Source organism: Alosa pseudoharengus, unplaced genomic scaffold (genome assembly GCF_046254945.1).
Source record: "Alosa pseudoharengus isolate Yale_2024_CS ecotype anadromous, Long Island Sound unplaced genomic scaffold, YU_APseudo_1.1 YU_APseudo_1.1_scf_16, whole genome shotgun sequence".
Classification (NCBI taxonomy): domain Eukaryota; kingdom Metazoa; phylum Chordata; class Actinopteri; order Clupeiformes; family Clupeidae; genus Alosa; species Alosa pseudoharengus.
The window spans coordinates 3,111,643-3,134,142 of record NW_027468630.1 but is presented as its reverse complement, the minus strand read 5'-3'; the positions used below and the strand labels follow the sequence as shown (position 1 = coordinate 3,134,142).

Sequence of the window (22,500 nt, the reverse complement as noted above, 5' to 3'; positions counted from 1 at the left end):
AGTGAGAAGTTAATGAATGGTCAGAGGCTAAATACGAGGGAAGTGCCTAGGGTTGTTTTGGTGATGGGCGCTCATTTTTTTTTGGTCCAAATGATATCAGAAAAGTCAAGTATCTTAACATAATACCAGGTATGTAAGAGCAGTTTATACACTGCATGCTGTATTTGTGTATTGTATCTTAATCCTTAAAGACTGAGCAGGTGTCTGCAGCGTCAAGCAGGCGTGGATGACTGTGTTCCCTTATCCTGGTCTTGCTCAGTCAAGGAGACTGGGATCAGGAGGCCGTGGACAGAGTGTCTGAAGCATTGTTCCCAAGCGCACCCAGCCAGCTCCTTCAGACAATGAGAATGAGTTGTTCTGATATCTCCTCCAGTTGTGTCATGAGCCAATAACTCTCTCTCTCTCACACACACACACACACACACACACACACACACACACACACACACACACACACACACAGACTTTTTTTCTCAATTTTCTTTCTTCCATGTCTTGCTGTTTCTCCCTCTCTCCCTCTTTAGCACCGAGGCCAAGTTCGCTGCCAGGCCACTTCTGGCCTCCCTTCCTCTCGCTTGTTTCTCTGTCCTCCGTTTTAAGGGTCGCGCTTGCGCTGCCGAAAGGGTCACTCACATTTTCATTTCCTCTTACGTCCAGTTTGGAGAAGGGGTGGAAAAAAAAGGCTGCCAGAACTGTGCAAGAGAAATCCCCCCCTCCCCCCCTTTTTTCCTCCCTCTTTCCAGCCTTTCTTTAAGTCGGGTCTTACGTTGAAATTTGAACGGGTGCCAGGTTGGCTATTATTCCCTAATAGCGATGGCTGCCAGTGTAAGGCTTTTGGGAAATGCCGGAAAACAAACATGCTAGAGGTGTTCCTCTCCGGTTCTGTCTGGCTCGCTGGAAACACGTGAAGTTACACACGGTATTGACGGGGGCCTATGCATGTTGCCGCTTTCCCATGTGCTCGACTAAATATGGTCTCAATTACGAAGGCTTATAGTTTTAGCAAACATCATTTCCCATCGGAATCAGGTTTACCCGAGGAAAAAAAAGGAAAATGGCAGAAAAAGAAAAGCAGATCTTATGGATTAATTAATATATTCATTGCAGGACTACAGTGCTTGTGTAGTCAAGCAGAAACGTCAAAACTTTTGCACCGAGAATTTCAGTGACTTAAGATTCAGAAAGAGTGGTCTGAGTAATCCTGTGAATATGATAAACTGTGTTTAAAGAGACAAAAATCCCTGAACTCTCAATGCAAATTGGTCATTTTAATAACCTGCTTATTGGGTTGTGTGTTCGCATCATGCGCTTAGCTGCAATCTGTTAGGGGGAAAAAAGCGAGTCACACACAACGTGTCCGTGAACCACGGGAAGCATAAATAACAAAATAAAAGCATTACTTCTGCTGCTTGAGTGTGTGCTTCGACCCCTTCCTTCCCTCCTCTTCACCCACACACCGCCCCTGCAATGGCAGTGCCCCCTATCACTGGACAAAGCTCGCCATGCTCAATGAAGGAGCAAACACCAAATAAATAAATAAACAGTCACACACCATCATTCTAAAAATGCTCTTTTTTTATTTCACCCTCTTTTTTTTCTCCCCCAACGGCCATTTTCTTTTTTTTCTTTTTCTTCATTCCTCATCGTTCCCTCTTTCTTCTCCTCCTCTTCTCCTTCCGCCATCTTCCTGTCCGTGGGTAATTAGTAGAAGAACCTAATGATGTGTGGTCCCTGCGCCGTACGGTGCGAATGAACAAGGGATTGTGGCGGAGGAGTGGAAAGAGAGAGGTGGGGGTGTATATATATATATATATATGTGTGTGTGTGTGTGTGTGTGTGTGTGTGTGTGTGTGTGCGTGTGCGTGTGTTGGGGGGGGTGGGGGGGTGTGTCTTAACTTCTTTTCACCACCACCTCCCCCCTCCATCCATTCATACACCCACCCACCCACTTTCCCTCTCCTCCTCTCCTCTGCTCTGGTTGAGGCAGGCTGGCGGGGGCTGTAGCTGGGGATGGAGATGTGGGGATGGGACCAGGGTGGTTTGCCGGCGGCCATCTCTTTTTCCCTTCTGCAGAGCAAAGTGAATGTGACTTTTCTAAGGGGGTCACAGGATGCCCCCAGGCCCCCTAGCTGCGTGCTGGACGGCGGCCCGCTCTCAGCCTCACTGTGGGGCTTGTCATAGATTTCATCTGCACAGCAATGAGCCGGGGGGGGCGGGGGGGCAGGGGGGGCCGCAGGGGTGGAGGGAGGGGTGGGGGGCTTAGAGGATGGCGGGGGTGGGGGTGGGGGCAGGGCGGTTTGGAGGGGGGGGGGTGTTCACTGGCCGCGAGCGCAGGCTGCCTGCATTATGGAGGCCCACACTGATTATTTTTCCCCCGCCGCCGACATCACATCCTGAGCCGAGCGAGCCCAGCCGCCCTGGCTGCATTAAGGAGGGCCCGCGGAACAGACAAAGGCGCGCCTTTAAGCGGCCCGAAATTAAGGAAGAGGAGTAATGACCTTACTGAAACGAAAGAAAACAGAGAGGGAGAATGAGAAGGGGAGGGGGGAGGGGACCATTAGCCAGAGTTTGTAAGGAAACGAAACTGAGTGAATGAGAAGGAAGGGATGGAGAAAGGGAGAGATCCGTGATTGAAAAAGAGAAAACGAGGGAAAGAGAGAGAGAGAATATGAACCGTATAAACTATAAACGTGTGAGTGGATGAGAGGTCTCGTTGGAGCACCTCCTGCAGCTTCCCCTTCTGGAAACGGACGCACCCTGTCGGTGATCGCTGCTGGTTGGGGTTGGTGCTCCACCCTCCCCTCCCTACTCTCTCCTCTCCTTTCTTCCTCCACCCGGCCACTCCTCCTCCACCTCCCTCTATCCTCCTCCTCATGTTGGCTTGGTGGAGGCAGTGCCTGAACGCAGATAGCCAGAGGGCCTGAAACTGATAGCCAGCAAGAGCTGTGTGTGTGTGTGTGTGTGTGTGTGTGTGTGTTTGTCTGCAGCCTGATCTCATCTGCAGGAAGGGAACAAAGAGGTCTTGCAAGGCTCCGCAGGGTGGATTAGTTTCAAGCAAAGGCAGGAGCATGGAGTGTGTTTTTTTTTTTTTTCTCCTTCTCTTCAGGAGAGGGGCACAGAGCGGCCTGCTGTGGCCCCTCCATGGGCCCCCCCCAGCGCTGACGGAGGGCCACACCAACTCGCACCCCCGCCTCCCTCCTAGTCACAGCACCCCACACCAGCGCCCGAAACATGCCCGCACTCACAGCACAACACAGGCTTTTGAAGTGCAGTACAAAAGCACTGAGCTTTAGAAGAAGGGGATAGAGAGGGAAGGAGGGAGGGAGAGAGAGGGGGAATGAAAGAGAGAAGGAGTGAAAGAAGATGGAGAGAGTGAAGGAAAGAAGCAGGAAGTGTTTTGGGGAGTCGAAGAGCAGGGCAAGGAGAGGTGAGTGATGTTTACTTCATTATCACTGTCTCGCCCACGCTGAGGTAAGGTGTGTGTGTGTGTGTGTGTGTGTGTGTGAGAGTGAGAGAGAGAGTGTGTGAGTGACTGAATGCGTGTTTGTGTATGTATGTGTCAGTGTGCCTGTCTGCCAGTCAGTGGAGTAGCCAAGTGCTGATTGAATGTTAGAATAAAGGTAGCATGGAGACTAGGTGTGGCAGAATGTAACTTCTCCCACCAGCTTACTATCCAAAGCACTATAGCCATGAGAGTCTTTCACCCTACTGTATCCCCTCTCACTGTAACCCCCCCCCACCCCTTACTGTATCCCCTCTCACTGTAACCCCCCCCCCCACCCCTTACTGTATCCTCTCACTGTAACCCCCCCCCCTCTCACTGTAACCCCCCCCCCCCCCCACCCACCCCTTACCGAATCCTCTCACTGTAACCCCCCCCCCACTGTAACTCACTGTAACCCCCTCTACTGGGTTCTGCAGGTCTGTGGTCTGTGGCCTAGACCGTGGGTGGGAAGCTGGTGACTAGCTCCTGCTGGTTGATCGGTGATGCTCTCTGGCGGAGTGGCGATCGGAGGGTAAAAGGTTAGAATCAATGGCCTGTGCTTTTTCTGGCGTGTCGTGGTGGAGAGCTTCAGTGTCGTTGGCGGAGAGCTGCTGTTGAATAAATTCTCCTCCGAGCTCTACCGCATTCATCCGCCTCAGACCAGGCCCCTGTTTGCATGGGAAATATGAACTAGCCTGTAGCCGCCTGTCGCAATCACTATTGCTCAAGCCCTTCATCACATCAAAGAGAAATGCTGAAGAGAATCTGTCGTTTGCTGAACAGGGACTAAACTATCTGAACTTGTCGGACACTGTCGCCAAATCCACGCCTGCGTGCCAGCGTGGGAGAGGGAGTGGACGAGAGCAAACGGGGTTGGGTGCTTTTGTTATGGCAGCGGTCCGTTTCTTCTTCCTTTGGATATTCATTTCACCTTTTTCACTTTGAGAGGGAGGGAAGGACTAGATCAGAAAAACTAGAGAGAGATGCAGAGAGAGAGAGAGAGAGAGAGAGAGAGAGAGAGAGAGAAAAGAAAGGGGTGAAAAAGAGAACAGACAGGAAGAAAATGAGGGAAAAAGCAAAGAGAGAGAGAGCTAGGAAAGGAGAGTAAGAAAGAAAGAGAGAGGAAAAGGCAGAAAGAGGGAGGGAGGGAGAGAGGGAGGGAGAGAGAGAGAGAAAGGGAGGGAGAGAGAGAGAGAAAGGGAGGGAGCACAAGGAAAACTGATGCCCTTTCCTGCAGCGAAATTAACAGGAGTCACGTGGAAAACAATCTGAGCCTAGAATGAAGGGGGGAGCCATTAAAATGCGCCCGGGGCTATGGACTGCACCCAATATCACTAAAGCCGCACTCTCTACAGATGTGGAGGCTGGCTCGCAGGCAAACGAGGCTCTGTTCTATAGCTACAATTAAAATCAACCTCTCTGCCAAAAAGAGGAACGGGGGGGGGGGGGGGGGGGGGCACGGGAGAGAGGCAGACGGGAACATCAAAGACAGATTGAAATGTGTAGTTGGTAATAAGAGTGGTCCCTCTGCCCCCGGGGTCTCCATGCTCCCCCTTGTTAATGAGAAATTTTGACCTCTGGTTTGTAAGTTAAACTTGTAATCTCGGTTAATGAAGTAAATCAATCCCAACTTGGAGTGTGCCGTCGTTTCTGCAAACCACCAACCCCCTTCACACACACACACACACTAAACACATGCATACACACCACAACTGGCCAACCAGCTATTCAACTGACCAGCCCACCCAACACCCTTGCTCACACTCACACACACACACACACACACACACACTCATACTTGCATACAGATACACACACACACACACACACACTAGTATTTTCTCTTCCACTCTTCTTGTTCTCCCTCCTTAGAGCACTGCCCACACGAGTAAATGGCTACGTCTTCAGCCAGACAAACAGGACAGCTAGACGGAGCGAGAGGGGGAGAGAGAAAGGGAGAGAGAGAGGGAGTGGGAGAGAAAGATGTGTAGGGAGAGTGGAGGGTGGGGTGGGTCTTCCTGGCCATTGGGGCGTCCTCCTTAGCTATCTCTCTCCCTCCTCCCTCCTTTTTCTCTATCAGTTCTTCTTCTCTTCCCCCCTCCCCTCTCCCTGCCATGTGGAAGCCCAAGCGGCGCTGTTCACTACTGGCCTGGCACTTGTCACGTCTAACACACATTCTTAGCATGTGCAGTACAAAAACATACACATGCACACACACACACACACACACGCATGGAGCCTATGCTAGTATGATTCTGTGCTATACACTTGAGTATACAGTATATCCTTTTGTGAGCATGAACATGCACATACTGACACATGCCTATACAGTGCATGTTTGTAGAGCTACTTTGATGTATTGAACCCGAGATAGAGAGACATCACCCCCCACACACACTCAGAGCACTTAACAGCAAATGCTGCTGAGATCACACAGCGATACATCAGAGCCAAACAGGGGAGAAACTTCCGCCTATATTTTGACATTAGTTATTTGTTGTACACACACACACACACACACACACACACACACACACACACACAGCTATATGTTGATGTGTATAGGGCTAAGTGTCCTGACCCTTTGTTCCTGTGCTCACCCCTCACCTCGGCCACTCAGCGGAGCTGCATGAATTAAACATGCGCTGGAGCGGAAGCCAAGTCCACGTTTAAAAGCCCAATTATGTGCTACATCAGACCACAGCAGTCCACCAGAGACTGCTGCTGTGGTTCAAGCATGTGGTTTCTCTCTACACACACACACACACACACACACACACACACACACACACACACACACAAATCTATATCATGGCCACCGCTGAGAACTTGTTATGGGTTGTTTATCCTAGAAAGAGCACAGTGTCAGAGTTTGGTCTTTGTCTTAAGGCAGTTTTTAACAACAAGAACAGAAAACCTCCCGCTCACCAAAGTCAGAAAAGGCCATAGTGGCTGTGTACAGGTCCTCTGGTCAGATTTTGAATTGATGCTTCACTCTCTCAAAGACCAGTAAGGCTCCGGTCCATCTAATCATCTTTTCTGACTGAAAAAGTGTTAATAGTGCCAGCGGGCTTGGTCCATGGAAGATGAGAATAATGGCTTTGTTTGCATTAATATATCCACATTGTAAGTGCTCAGATCAGAAGTAAGGAATAAGAAAAGTCTTCTACACCACATCAAACAAAAAATAAATTTTTTTTACCATCGTAAACATAGAACATAGAACTTTAAAGCAATAGGTAATCTTCAGAATTCTAGTGTGATAGTAGCTATTTGAAGGGATTTTCTTTTTTATAATGCTAAGGTGATTGAATTCAACCTATTGCCTATTCAACCTATTGCCTGTTGGAGATACAGTAGATGCACTGACACCCAAGGGTACTTTTCTTAAACCAATTTGTCTTGACAAGAGAATAACCACATACAGTACAGGAAATTGGAAACCATTTCTGCAACCCAATGGTGGATAAAGCCACTGGTATCCTTTAAATCCCAGTAAAAACAACTCTGATTAATGCCCTTGATTTTGGCGATGTTGTCACTCCACTGTGATCTGTAAACGGAAATAGTGGTCTGCCATACATGCCTCCAGAAGCCACACTGTGATGGAAAATGAAGCATCTTACAGACTCCTATTGCAGCTCTCTCAAGCACTTAAATGCCAAAACAGATCAACACCACATGTTTTAATGAATAGAAAACATGCTTCATGCCAAATTGATCATGATGTCCCTCACCCTGATACATGCTCAAGCTGAAGAAGGATGCTTGGTTTGATGGGGTGGGTGTCCATGTGTGCTTTATGGTTGGCTTGGCTTTGGTTGCCGAGCCGTCTGCTTGCTTCACCAGTCCAGTGTTGTGATGGATGAAGCCACTTGGAAATGGCTCCTTCTGAAACAGCTAAACTAGCTGGTGTGGCCAGCATATGCAGCTATCTATTTATTCTGTAGCCATAAGAAAGATGTCAGTCTACGCTGTTGAACAACATCAAATATGCTCTTGATAAATGGTTCTGTTAAGTAAAGGAACATGTACCGAATCACCATGTATGAAAGTAGCATATCAATCTATCCTTTACGAAGCTTGGTAGTCATGATCTAGCTTGTCATGTCTTGCAATGAATAATGACCATGGTGACATCCAGGGTGACTATATGAGCTATAGTGTTGTACTGAGAAATGAAAGCAGTTTCAGACTATAGTGTTTATCTGAAGCAGCATCACCGACACAAGCCCCGAGCTCTCAAGCCAATGTACACATGGTTGGATAGGGAGGTAGAACTTATGGTCATGGAGACATTCTTTATGCAGAACTCCATTTCCTAAGACGTGTTTACTGCTGCCTGTGGAGAACACGTATCAACCAATCACACTGCTCCCCTGTCTCTGCGCTCTCTTCCGGTGGCCTTTGCCTAATCTAAGCATTTTTGTAGCTCTGTGTGTCTCTCTGGGGTTGCCGTAGAGCGGGATGAGGTGCTGCCGCTGTCTCTGATGCAGAGAGGAGGACAGCTCTGCTTATGCCCTGGAGGTCACCGAGTGTGCTCAGCACAAACACACACACACACACACACACACACACACACACACACACACACACACACACTCTTTTGAGTGTGCTCAGCACAAACACCGTCATGACTGCATACTGTGTAACACACACACACTCACGCACACACACACTCGCACACGCATAGTATTACACATGGATTCTGCCTCACACGGTCACTGTACAGCCACAGACTGTTCAACAGACGTATAATTACATGATCAAACTCATAGTCCCATCTCTTAGGCTATATATACCGTATCAGGGCCATCTCTTAGGCTATATATACCGTATCAGTGCCATCTCTTAGGCTATATATATATCAGGGCCATCTCTTAGGCTATATATACCGTATCAGTGCCATCTCTTAGGCTATATATATTAGGGCCATCTCTTAGGCTATATATATATATATCAGGGCCATCTCTTAGGCTATAAATATATCAGGGCCATCTCTTAGGCTATATATATATCAGTGCCATCTCTTAGGCTATATATACTGTATCAGGGCCATCTCTTAGGCTATATATATATCAGGGCCATCTCTTAGGCTATATATCTCTTAGGCTATATATACCGTATCAGTGCCATCTCTTAGGCTATATATACCGTATCAGTGCCATCTCTTAGGCTATATATATTAGGGCCATCTCTTAGGCTATATATATATCAGGGCCATCTCTTAGGCTATATATCTCTTAGGCTATATATACCGTATCAGTGCCATCTCTTAGGCTATATACTGTATACTGTATCAGTGCCATCTCTTAGGCTATATACTGTATACTGTATCAGGGCCTACTGCCTCACAGACACACGTACAGAACTGAACATGTCGCCCCTACTTTTGAGCTGCTACTGTAGCCAGGCTCTGGGCCGGGAAGAGTGTGTGTGTGTGTGTGTGTGTGTGTGTGAGAGAGAGAGAGAGAGCACGAGAGAACAACACACACCAGCGCTCCCGCTGAGGTGAACATTCATATGCATGCAGAAGTGTGTGTGTATTTGTGCTAATATCTTAGAATAATACTTTGCATGAGGAAATCTCGTATTTCCATATTCATAGTGGAAATGTGAGATTCTTCCATCCCTATTACTGCCTTAAAAACGTTGCCCTGAAATAACGGTTAAATATACAGTTTTGACAACAAAGTTGGGCCTCGGGCAATTAAAAGATACCCATCTTAAAGAAATTAATTACCTCCCTTGTTAATCTTGATATAATTAAATTTCTGAGAAGCGCAATCCGGCAGTGCCATGGAGACGCCGCAGCGCGGCGGAGAGGAAGCTGATGCGCCAGGCTGCTGACCGGGGACGCCGGGATGCCACGGCAACCAACGCAGCAGCCGTCCCACGCTCCATGCACACAGACGCAGCAGCCGTCCCACGCTCCATACACACAGACGCAGCAGACAAGCATTTAAGTTCAGATTCTTACAGTAACACCATATCACAAAACACACACACACTTGAGTCTTGTCAGAGGAAACTCACAAATAAACTCACATTCTCACTTTGGTGTCCTCAAAGTGACACCAACCACTTCAGCAGTCACACAACAGTGACATGCTAAAGTACCCGTGATCACACTCAGGAGAAGCAGTTGCAACCACCTCCTCCTCCTCCTCCTCCTCCTCCTCCTCCTCCTCCTCACATCTGAACTAGTGTCACAAGCATCACAATCACACCTGTCCACAGACTTCCAGACCATCTCACCTCTGGCCTCTTGCGCTTTACACCTGCCACATTGGTCATCCCAGTACTGGCAGTGTAGCAAGAGAAGGCCTCATCTTTCCCCTCCTCCTCTTCCTCCATGGTGGTGGTGAGGAAGGCCATGATTCTGTGTGCATTTCTGTCACTTACAACTTAAGAGTTATTAATAGAGCCTCCCCCCCTCCACCAAACATGGCACAAATTAGCCGCGATTGCTTTGTGTGGTATTGCACTGTGACATTATACGGAGGCAGCGGTGTTCGTGTTAGTATTTATTAAAGTTTGTTTTTGCTTCGATTCTTTTTTTATTATTATTTTTGTCAGCTGCGTTGCACAGCTCCAAAGGTTGGTGCCTGAGGACAAACCCGAGTGTGGGAAATGATCTTTCATTAAAAAATGGTGCGAAGGGGGACAGAAAGAGAGAGAGAGAGAGAATGAGAAACGGAAGGAAAACTAAAAATTTATAGAGTAGGCAAAATAAGTTGACAAACAGAATTTGCTCACATAAACGTTACCATTCAACTTTTTTGCAAGAAGATTTAATGTAGCTTTTTTCACACCATTAATACTTGGAAGCTGCTATTTGCCCTAAAGACAAAAGTCAAGCTTTGCAAGCAAAACTCAGTCATCTGTGGTTCAGAAGCAATCATGAAGCCCAGCTAATCCTGAAACACACGTGATCTTGTTACTGTGTGTTTAAGTTGGCCTCTTGTATTCCGAATACATCTAAAGTCGTTCTGTGTAGCTATCCACTTGAATAACAGATCACACTACTAAGCACCTGTAGTATGATCAGTCATTTTTATGCGGCCTGTTCTGATTTGTCCAGGACTGATCTACGCTATATGTCAACACCCACCCACCCACACTTTAGTTAACATTCCACACACATGCTCGGCTTACTTGCCTAATTTTAAAACATTTCATTATTAAAATATTCCCAAAATGTGCTTATTATGCCAGCTTTTCCACTTACCATGCGTGGATGCCATGACCAGACAGAGAAGCAGCCCCCCTGAAAGTGACTTTTAATTTGAAAGGCCCTGGGTCCCTTGCCGAAGAGCGAAGAGCTTGATTAAAAAGAAGGCCACCATATTGTTTGCAGATGGAGGCGCTTGAGGAAGAGTCTAATTGAATTTGTGCGCGTGGAGATGCCAGGCCGGCGCACCTGTCTGGCACGCGGCTCGCTGCAGACCGCCTGGACATGGAGCGCTGCTCTTGAAGAATTACCTGGGAGAAAAAAAAACATTCTGTCTGCCAATTCTCCTCGGAAAATCGTCCTACATTTTATTAGCGTGAGCACCAGGAATGAGCGAGGGAGGATTGATGCAGAGCAGACGAGGATGCAGATAAAAGCCCATTTTCCCTGTAATCCCGCTCTTTAAATCATTTGGGATTATGAAGCTAATCTGAGACTGCTAAAACCACTAGTACATATGGATTGTATAAAGACCAATGTATTGGTATGTGTTTAACAAGTTCAAGGTGCATTGAGATTTATATTGGTCTCTGTAATAATGTACAGATTTTATGTAGATTTTTTTATGTTGACAAACTTCATCCTTTCCTCAGATGCTGTTGAGTATGTGTTTGAGCCGGGTCTTGCTGGTGGACACACACACACACACACACGCACGCACGCACGGGTGAATTTTCGATGGCTGTGCTCCCGCTCTCCCCTTCGCTCCCCTGTGAGCAGAGATACAAAGACATCCAATTAGCAGCCGTGCGAGGCGCGGAGAAGTCCCCACCAGACACTTAATAAGGTCATGATATTTCTGTTCTCTAATGAGGGTTAATCGTGTGGTATTTGTGCTCTCTCTCTCTCTCTCTCTCTCTCTCGCTCTCTCTTTTCCTATCTCCCTCCCTCCCCTGATGAATGGGTAAAGAACTGCCTGTGTCCATCTATACCCCACTCTTACTCAACTCTTACACTCCTCTGTGTGTGTGTGTGTGTGTGTGTGTGTGTGTGTGTGTGTGTGTGTGTGTGTGTGTGTGTGTGTGTGTGTGTGTGTGTGTGTGTGTGTGTGTGTGTGTGTGTGTGTGTGTGTGTGTGTGTGTGTGTGTGTGTGTGTGTGTGTGTGTGTGTGTGTGTGTGTGTGTGTGTGTGTGTGTGTGTGTGTGTGTGTGTTCCTCCACCAAAGAAACAGCATCTAGGCAGCCAAATAATAAGCAGAGCTAACACTTCACTAAGACCAAAACATAAATACACACACACCCATACACACTTTGCTCGTTAACATAGCCCTTCCCTCTGCCCTACTCTTATTTCCTGATTTTTTTTTATATCTGTGCTACTCTCTGTGTAGTTTCTCATGGTGACTTGTTATTTTGTGTTTTCGTCTTGACCATTTTCCCCATATAGATTTTTAATATGTTTTCGTATAGAACCTGACTCGTTTGGAATGCAGCCGGGGCTAAAATTAGACGGGGAAAATGGCAGCAGTGAATAAACAAGCGGTTCCATTAGGCAGGCTGGGTTATTGGCTTGCCTTGCCTGTTCGCCGGGCGGCCCATTAAAAGCTGTAATGTGTGCCCGGAGCGATGCCGAGGGGAAAGGGAGCAGGCCAGTGGAGGCATATTTCACATGCATCAGACGCCCGAATTAAATAGACCAATGTTCCCTTAAAAAGACTGAAGTACATCGCTTTCTGATGTGCGTCTCAGGCTAGAAGGGAAAAAAAGAGGGGGAAAAAAATTCATTGATCTCAGAATGTCCCTTGGCAATTATAAAATATTAAATCCAAGTCACACTTTTCGGCTGAGCTCAATTTTTTTCTCTCTCTCTCTCTCTCTCTTTCTCTCTCTCCCTTTCTCATTTGATCCAGCTTTTTACTGCTTTCCATTTGATCAATTTAGAGGGGAAAAGTTAGGAATGGCTGCAGTGAAAAAAAGCACAGCAGAGCCAGGTTACTGCTGTGTCCACTGAAAACATGGCTACACTGATGGGTTTTTTCCAATCCCGTCATCCCACAACACTGACCACAGCCTCGCTGTCAGCACTGGTGCACACCTGCACCATCCGAAAACACACACACACACACACACCTCAGTGAAGCCACAGTACAAGCCCAGGCAGCGTGGGGAGGCAGATGGAGACATCTCTCTTTGGAGCAGAGCTCCGTGGGAACGCTAAAGATTGGCCGGCCGCGGTGCGTTAGGTCGGCGGTCCCGCTTCTCCACGGCCTCAGCGGCGCCGTCCTCAGAGATTTCCGAGGGGGCCCGCGCCTAATTGGCCGAATCATTAAATCGAAGCGCGGTCTGGATAAATATATCCAGCCAGCTGTTTGACAAGGTACACAGTTCATTAGGGCCTTGGCGTGTTTGTCATTTGCCCTAATTAAGATTTAGAATCGATCATTGCGTGTTCAATGTGCAGGAGCGAACAGTCCGACTCTCCTTCATCCTCCCCTCTCTCCTATGATTTCTCACTCCTTTCTTTTTTCCCCTCATCTCTTCTTTTTCACTCTTTCTTTTCTGCATCTCTCTCTCTACCATTTCTTTCTTCATTCCTTTCTTTCTTCTCCCACCCCCCTTTCTTTTCTTAGTCCATGTGTAAGCACGGGCTTCCGCTTCCTAAAGCTCTGGCATTTAGCACGTTGACTGCGATGGGAATTAGACATCCTGTGCTAATTAGGGAGCCCAATTAACTGTGAAATCCCCTGCACTTTTTTTGACAATTAATATCTTTAGAATTTTCAGGCTTTTTTTCCCCTGCTCCTTCCACAACATTTACAGCATCTCCACCAGACCCCAGCTTCAGAGAGAGAGAGAGAACAACTCAGTGGTTTTCAGGAAACACACAGAGTTGTTTAAAGACACAACTGTAATCAGGCTAAGAATTTAGTACTGTAGTGCTCTTGTTCAGAGTAGGCTTTGGTGGTTAGTTGTCATTGACTTGAGGTCTAACTTTTCCGGCTCCCATCAATTTAACCAAACAAGAGTTGAAGTTGCAGCGGAAAGGAGACCAAAATCAACTTACTTGTGGAGTGTGTATCAACCGTCATGGCTGAGGTTTAGCCATATGTGCTCCACTGTGTGGTTGAGCCTTGTTGTGGTCAGAGCATGTGGGGGTAGGGGCTATCTGGTTCCCATCACACCCACGCTGGCTTGATCTCACTTGCGCACAAACACGTACACCCACACACTTACACGATCGTAGCTGGACCACTTTTCTCTCACTTTCTTACACACACACACACACACACACACATGCACACTTAGGCCTGTAGAGCTCCCTCTGATTTCCATCTGATGATCACATGCCATGCTGGACCACTCAGCTCAGCCTCCTACACACACACACGCACACACACACACACACACACACACACGCGCACACACACACGCATGCACGCACGCACACACACACACACAGCTCGTCCCTGCACAGACTGTCACATTTCTCTGTGATTAATGCGGGCATGTATTTTTTAGATTGCATAAATTATGGATCGGCCGCTGTAATGAACACTCTTGAATGATAGTTTTCTCTGATCTGTGACTTGGGCTGAGTTTTGTTCTCTGTCTGTCCCACTCTTTTCTTCTGCTTTTCTATCCCTCGCTCTCTTCCTCTCTGCTTCACTCTTTGTATTCCTTTGTTTCTCTTTTTGCAGCTCCGTCAGTCCAAGCTAACGTCATTATGCTACAGTAGATATGCTATGGCATGTTGTGATGGTGTGTTCTCATGACACCTTGCCTGGTGTGCATTAACACTCCTAACACTCCCTGCCCCCCTCCCCACACACACACACACACACACACACACTCACACAGACACTATATAACCTGTACTCACATTTGTCATATTTCTGTGTGTGTGTGTGTACTATACTATTAATTATGCACAAACATATACACACACTATATTACCTGTACTCCCATTTGTCACATTTCTGTGTGTGTGTGTGTGTGTACTATAGTATTAATTATGCACACACATACTGTATACACACACTATATTACCTGTACTCACATTTGTCACATCGCTCTGCTGAAGATGTGAGAAATCCCCCCAGTCTTGGCTCACAGTGCTTGGTGTGCTCGAGGCTTTGCAATGGCAGCTTCCATTGGCTCTTAACAAAATGGCTTTGTATGTATGTGTGCACTTGTGTGTGTGTGTGTGTGTGTGTGTGTGTGTGTGTGTGTGCGTGTGTACACAAAAGCTTTTTTGGATTCGAGGCGGCGCTGCAGGTGATATCTCCTGTGGCGGGCGCCGTCGGGCCTTCCCTGCGAGCGAGCGAGCGAGCGAGGCTCCTATCCCCCCTCAGGTGCAGAAAGACTCCAGCTCTTCCTTCCTGCGACATGATGCACAATTACAATTACCACCACCGACAAACGTGTGGGTTTTAAAACGAGTCAATATGTAGATAAGGTTTTAACACACACACTCAGTTGGCTCCAAACAGCCTCAGTATCTTAACGCTGCTTGCACAGGTATGAGGCGAAGCCGCAAGGCAACAGCGCGGGAAACCTGCTAGCTGCCTGTGGTTCCAGCCTCCATCAGACTAACTCACTTACTCGGGCCGAGATGCAGTAGCGGAAAACGAAGCAGATTAGATACCTATTCACAATCACACTCGTTTTGACTTTCTCAAGTGAGTCACATGTCCTCACTGTGGTTTACGCTATTCCACCAAAGCAGGACCATCTCATGTCTCCTTTCTTCAGCAGTAAGCGTAATGGGTGCGAAAGAGAAGGCCTTTGTTTTCTGTAAAAGTGAATTATGGCAGGACAGACGTCAGAGTGGCAGTAGAAAGGGACTGATCATGGATGTTGTTCGTTGTTCCCTTTGGGTGGTACTCTATGTGATACAAATGATAATAATTTAAACATATCAGACATGTCATGCTGGGTTTTGACAATGGAGAGGGAAAATCTTAAAATGGGCTTGAATATCAGTGTTTTGGAAGACTGACAAAGTTCTCCTCAGTGGAGCTTATGTCAGAACGACTTAGCCATTGAAATCTCACTTGACTTAGCACTCTGTGAACTTTTCCCCCACCTCCTTCTTCTTTTTCTGGGGCACATTTATATAAAACATGAGGGCTATCATCGCTGTCCCTGAAACGTGGAACAAGAAACGCACTGCTGGGTTGAGATGTCTCACACTGGGCCCTTCTCATAGCATGTCTCTTCCTCAGTTCTTTCCTCGCTCTGTTGCGATCCTCCACTCCGCCATGCGTGGAACTAGTGTTGACTGACAGGAGCAGAGGGACTCGTGGAGGCCCTGTGCGGGGGGCCCGGGATAGACGCCCCACGTTTATGCCAATTTCACTTCAAGGTGGTGCTCGGTGTGTGTGTGTGCCTTTGTCGCCCTCGCCTCTTTAATCCCAGAGATTACCACCTCCGCCCCACGAAAGCCTCCTGCCAGCCCTCCAGTCGCACACGGTGTGCTCTTGTTCGAGTGAGCCAGAGCAGCAGTGTCGCGAAAAAACCTTTTGTTGAGGTTTGACAGCTCAGGGGTCGAGAGGCCTTTCCCTCCATTTCTGCTGCTCCCTTGTTTCCTCCTCGCTGCTCCTTGCTGTTTTTGCTGAGGCGCGGAGTGTTGCAAAGGGATTCGGAGCACCCCTCGTTCCTCACCCGTTAGAAGCGAGCCTAGTTCAGCTGATCCACTTTTCCCCACAACTTTACAGTTGGTGTGAGTACAAAGTAACTTCTCCCTCCACTTATCTCCATAATCTCTTTCGTAGGAATGTGTTCATTAACCCAGGTCATGTTTTCGTGTTATCTCGAAGCGGTGTTTTTTCAACTTCCTTTCGCCTCTCACACAAAGACATCAAAGACAATCGTGCTAACCACCAGCATCACTCATTTGGACACATCCTCCTTAAACTAAATTATAATGCTCTCACAAAAAAGCAACAACCAATGGTCCTTAAATGCCAAGATTACCAAATCCCCACCCTCTCAGTCAAAAGCTAGGAATTAAAAATTAAAGTGCCAACCGAAATGATAGTGTGCCACGCCATTTAAAGTGGAGTGCACAAAACCAACAAGGCCTCATTAGCCGAACACTTCTGAAGACAAGCATTCTGACTTGAGACTCATTACACTTCCCCCCCATTCCAACTTTAATTGGGTTCATTTTATATATGAAACGCTTTGAATATTTAATGTCTTAAAAAGTTCCGCAGCTGGCTTCCGTTTGCGAAAAGAGCCAAAGATACTCGCCAGCACTTGATAAATTGCCCAGGTTATCGAGACAGTTGTTAACGTTGCAATGGCCCGTAAAGAAGGCACAGAACGCTCTGCGCTGATTGCAATTGGTTGTGGCTGATGGGGTGAGAGTGAGATGCAAGGGGGGGAAAAAGTAACTTTTTGGGAAGAACATTATTCCCCATCACACGTGTCGGGGTCATGTTTCTGTGTTTATGTTCGTGTTTGGGTCCACAGCCAGAGCACACAGAACTCTGCGATGACCACATTTCCAGTACGAGCCGCTGCCTCCTCTGTTTATTTGAGTAGGAACACAATGGCCTGTGTGCTGCATTCATACTTGTCCTCAATGGCCGCCGCCTAATTGCATCAGAGCCACTAGTGAGTGCAGCACTCCCGATCAGCCCGGGCCTCGGAATATGATTCTCAACCGGAATTGTTTTGAGAGCACAATCAAATTAGCCCTCGCGATAAGCGAGTTTAGTGGAGTGCGTTATGATTAGGCCTAAAAAACAACGTTCCTTGCGAGCAGATCCTGCACAGTATCTTTGACTCTCTCTCTCTCTCTCTCTCTCTCTCTCTCTGTCTCTCTCTCTCTCTCTCTCACACACACATACTCACTCTCTCTTTCTCTCTCTCTCTCTCTCTCACACACACACACATACTCTCTCTCTCTCACTCACACACACACACACACACACACATACACTCTCTCTCACTCCTCATCCCTTTCCCTCTATGTCTTTGTTTGGCTCCTTTCTAGCGCTTGCGGTCCTTTTGTTACTTTGTCTGTTTCCAGGCGGGGAGGGAGAAGGGGAGATGGGGGGGTGTGGGGGTGCGGTGTGGGAGAGCGGGCGGGGGTTGAAAAGTTTTGAAGTGCTTTGTTTGTGAGCAGGGTTCCGGGTGCTGCACACTGTTTAGTGGGGTGACCCTGTGACTGTCTTCTGAGGAGCTTGTGTGTGTGTGTGTGTGTGTGTGTGCAAAGTGCTCTGGAGCGAGGCCTCGGGCACAGCTTTCATCTTCAGCAGTAACCTGTGGACGTTGGAACTCAAGGCGATGGAATTGCAGCTTTGTCAGTACACTACTAATTAGAAAATTCCTGACCCGGAGCGCGATGTTTTAATTATGTGTTGTGTCAACGAGTTTGCAGATTTAATCCGCTCTCGATACACACTCAAGTGGTGGTGGTGGTAGTAGTGGTGGTAGAGGTGTTGTTGCGTCGCACGCCCCCAACCATAAATCAGTGTGGTCAGGGGGTGATGTTCAGTCATGTTGAGCATTTGTCCATTTTCACCCCCTCTCTGTCCTTTTTTTAAAGGCCTAACCTCTGCGCCTCCTCCCTCCATGTTAGTTTTAAGCCATCACATGCATAAGCAGGCAAATTAGGCGGCAACTTAATGCATTTGCTTGTAAAAACGAGGGAGGGGGAGGGATAGAGAGAGAGAGAGAGAATAAGGGCTCTGGTGTCGGCATACAGGGTCGTGAGGCTGAACAATGTGACAAGGCTGTTCTGAGTGCAAGGGAGAGAGGGAGAAGGGAAAAGGGAGAGAGAGAGAGAGAGAGAGAGAGAGAAAGGGAAAGAGCTGCCTGTGAGTCACTGCAGGGGAAAAAGACAGAAAGAGAGAGTGAGGGAGAGAGAGAGAGAGAGAGACAGTAAAGGGTTAAGCAGAAATTGAGCGGGGATGCTGGGGGGCAGGAGTGCTGCAGAACATAGCAGTGTTCGTGCGAAGGCAAGTCATTTCCCGAAACACTGCAGACACATGGCCCCAGGCGCTCCGAAACCTTTGGAGACCAAAATGGCTTGCAGGAGTTAGAAGTAATAAGGTGTTTTTTTTTGCCTTCTTTCTCCTTGACTGAAATTCTGCACGGTTGCTATGCATCGCCATGGAGCTCGCGTAGCTGTTTTTGTGTTTTATGTGGGGTATTAAGATGCCTTTGCAACGGGCCATTTTGGAGATTTGTTGGTGCTGTAGTTGCGAACCAAATTGAAGTTGTTTGTTTTGAATGTAATCCTCCCATTTGTCATCATGATCAGAATAGCTGGGGTTTTTCTTTGTGTTTTTGTTGCCTTTTATATATTTGTCTGTTGTGCCTTTTGTACTTACAGCTCCTAGGATACAGAGCCCAATGCCAGCAGAGAAAGAGAAAGTGGCCTGGTTATTTTTTGCTACACAATTTGGTTTCCTGCCCCTTTTCTGTCTTTAGCTCTGACAAAATAATGCGAGTCTGCCGTCGAGATCAAAAAGGATACATGATTTATGTTGACGTGGTTTAACATGCTGCTTGGTTTTTTTTGGGGGGTTTTTTCAACAATATTTTGTCACCCAGTGGCAACCCGGAGGCCTAGCCCCGAGTCCAGTTCCTCCACCTACCAAGTGATTTAGGGCTGTCCATGTACAAGCCTGAACAAAAAATAAAGAGAGAAATTTAGCTGGTCCATTCTTTGTCACACTGACCCTTTCATTAGCACTTGGACGGAAAGACGGCGGAAGAAAAGCAATCTCTTCATCCTCTCTCTATTTCTCCAGTCCTCCCTCTCTATTTCTCTCTTCATCCTCCTCTCTCCATTTCTCCAGTCCTCTCTCAGCTTTTGTTCGTCTTGGCTGACTTGTTTGCTTCAAAGGGAAGCCACGGCGTATAATCTGCACACGTACATCTGCGAATTATTATTCTAATTCTTTATACGTTTATTAGAGCTGAATAAACTCCACATCAAATACATCACTGGGGCGATGGAGAAAAGAGCCTCCGGCCAATCAGCCGACATCTGTTAACTCTTTCGAAATGTCCTTAGCTCTTACATCTTTGGGTTTCTTTCCTTCTCTGGCTCCATCTCCCTCTTTCTCTCTTCTTGATCTGTTTTTCTCTCACAGTATCTTGCTTTGTCTATTTTTTTGTTTTGTTTTGTTTTCTCGCCAAGGACTTTTTTCGTTCTGCCACCATTTATCCTCACTTTCTATTGGCATCTCTCCCTTTCCATTTTGCTTTCTATATAATACACCTCATTTCTTTCTTACAATATGAGTCCCATTTCAATTCGCTCATGTAGTCAGTCGCTCATACTGTTTGCTATGTGCTGGTGTTACTGGTGAGGCTGCTAATAAAAAGCATAGCTGGTGCTCGCACACCCACACTCCGTAAACGCTGACGACTGTGGGAGAAACAGAGCAACAGGGAAGTTGAGCGAGTAGGAGAGAGAGCTTTCTTCTTGTTTGGGCTCTGAAATGTAGCGTGGAGACTTCACATGTGGGAAAGCTTTGTGCTCTGGCACTCTGTCAGTCTCAACCAGTCAGTCAGATGGGCCGGTGAGGAGAGGAGAGTGATAGTAAGCAAGAAGCATTTCACTCCTTACCCAGGTTCTAGACCTGTTTACTGTTCTGTTCACTCCTTACCCAGGTTCTAGACCTGTTTACTAGACTGTTCACTCCTTACCCAGGTTCTAGACCTGTTTACTAGACTGTTCACTCCTTACCCAGGTTCTAGACCTGTTTACTAGACTGTTCACTCCTTACCCAGGTTCTAGACCTGTTTACTGTTCTGTTCACTCCTTACCCACATATTAGACCTATTTACTAAACTGTTCACTCCTTACCCAGGTTCTAGACCCGACCTCTTAAGACAGTTCACTTTTGCAGCATGTTAATCTGTCCTCTTTCAGCTATCCCAGTGATTAGACTGTTCACTCACTCTCCAGGTTCTAAATCCATGTTAAATCTACTCCTTTTCTAAAAATCAGTTCACACTCACTTCAGTTTAAACCTGTCTGTTTACATCTTGTCTTCCAATTTTGTTGGACCCAGTATGTAGCTACTCATCCCTGCTTCAGTTCCTCACAAATCTGAATCAGATTTATTGGCCAAGTGTGTTAACACACTCAAGGAATTTGGTTCAGGCTGTTGGTTAGGCTGGGTGAACCCAGCCTGATCTGACGGCGAATTCTTTTTCGCCCTGCAGTTCAGGCTGGAAACCTGTGCATCTATTTCTGCTGCTTCCGTTACAATTTTGCCAGGACCAATCACAAGCTGGCTTATCCACCTGGCCCGCTATTGGTAGGTTTAAAACAATGACGATAGCGGGAGAGCCTGGAGTTTTCGCGTCGCTCTGCAAACGTCAACCGGTTCGTTGGTCAGATTGGTGAATGACTATCCAATTGCGTACAGAGTCATTTGAACTATGCCCGTTGATCACGCCTCTTGTGCAGTAGAAAATACATAGTGACTCCCCAGACCAATGTTCAATGTTAAAAGATTGAGCTTGGTCTGGTGAAAGCCAGACTAGCTGTTGGTGACTCTCGAGTAATAAAGATGCTGTACATATTTGCAGATGTAACACAATATGCGGAATATAATAGGCAAGCAATATGCATAAAATGCAACTGTGTGTATTAGTGCAAACAACATTAACTTGCATCCCATATGGAATGCAACTGTGTGTATTAGTGCAAACAGCATTAACTTGCATCCCATATGGAATAGGGATAAGTCTTTGTGCAATTGGCTGTACATGTGAGGCAGGGTGTAATAACTACCGGTACCTGAAGAAACAAGAGTAGCTATGGCATAACAGTTGATAGTGGTCAGTTGTAATGGGTGATGGCATGAGGTTAGACGCATGTACACACTACACAGGGTTCTGCAGCACTTGCCAGAGGGGAGGACTTGAAAAAGGCTGTGTCCAGGGTGCGAGTCATCTGTGATGATTTTCACTGCTTGTTTCCTGGTTCTTGAAGAGTACATATCCTGTAGGGTAGCAATTTCTTTTTTTTTGGATTTCTGTTCATGTCCTGAATCCAAACCAGTTGCGGCTGGGTCACTCTGCTTGACCACATGGTGCTAGTGTTGAGTCTTGGGGACGTCATACTGGCAGTATTCCGCCGTAAGTCACCGTGATGAATCATAATGCAGTCCAGTTTGCTAAAGGAGAGACGTGGACATGGTTGGTGGCTATTCACTAACTACATCTGCAGAGCTCCAGAAAACACGGCTCTGATTGTTGGCTAATGTAGTCGTCATGAGGTCACTTTACTTCTGTTTACGTCACTTCACAAATAGAAGGAAACGAGTTTGTGTGTGTGTGTGTGTGTGTGTGTGTGTGCGTCTCTGAGAGAGAGATTGTCTTTGAGTGGCATGATGTGTGAGAGCTTGAAGCAATAAAAATGTGAGGTGTGATCTGTAAACACTTAATTTCTCTTTCTTTCTCCCACTCTCTCCTTCTCTCTATTTCTCACTTGCTCCCAACGCACAAACACAAGAAACAGCCATTAGTGCCCCATGACCTGCAGGTTGCATTAACACACAGTGTTATCCCTCCTCTGTTTTTCTTTTTAATTGTGGGAGCAGACTGCAGGCTTTCCATCTCTTTCTCTCCCTTTCTCTCTCTCCTTCTCTCCTTCTCTCCCCCTCTCCCTACCCCCCACTGTGTTAATCTGGCTTGTTTTTCTCTCTTCTACCTTATATCACTTATTCCAAACCCTTTGTCTTTGCCCTCTCTCATCTATTGTCTTCCACTTTTTTGACAGTCTCTCTCTCTCTCTCTCTCTCTCTCACTCTCTCCTGCGATCCCCCTCCCTCTTTACTTCTCAGTGTGGCTGCCCCCCCACCCCC

At 47.0% G+C, this 22,500-nt stretch overlaps 1 protein-coding gene across 5 annotated transcripts in view; it reads left to right on the top strand.

Annotated features, from left to right (window-relative positions):
* LOC143125327 (transcription initiation factor TFIID subunit 4) overlaps positions 1–22,500 on the top strand; it is a 111,510-nt gene that overhangs the window by 78,161 nt on the left and 10,849 nt on the right. The gene's annotated exons all lie outside the window — the stretch shown is intronic.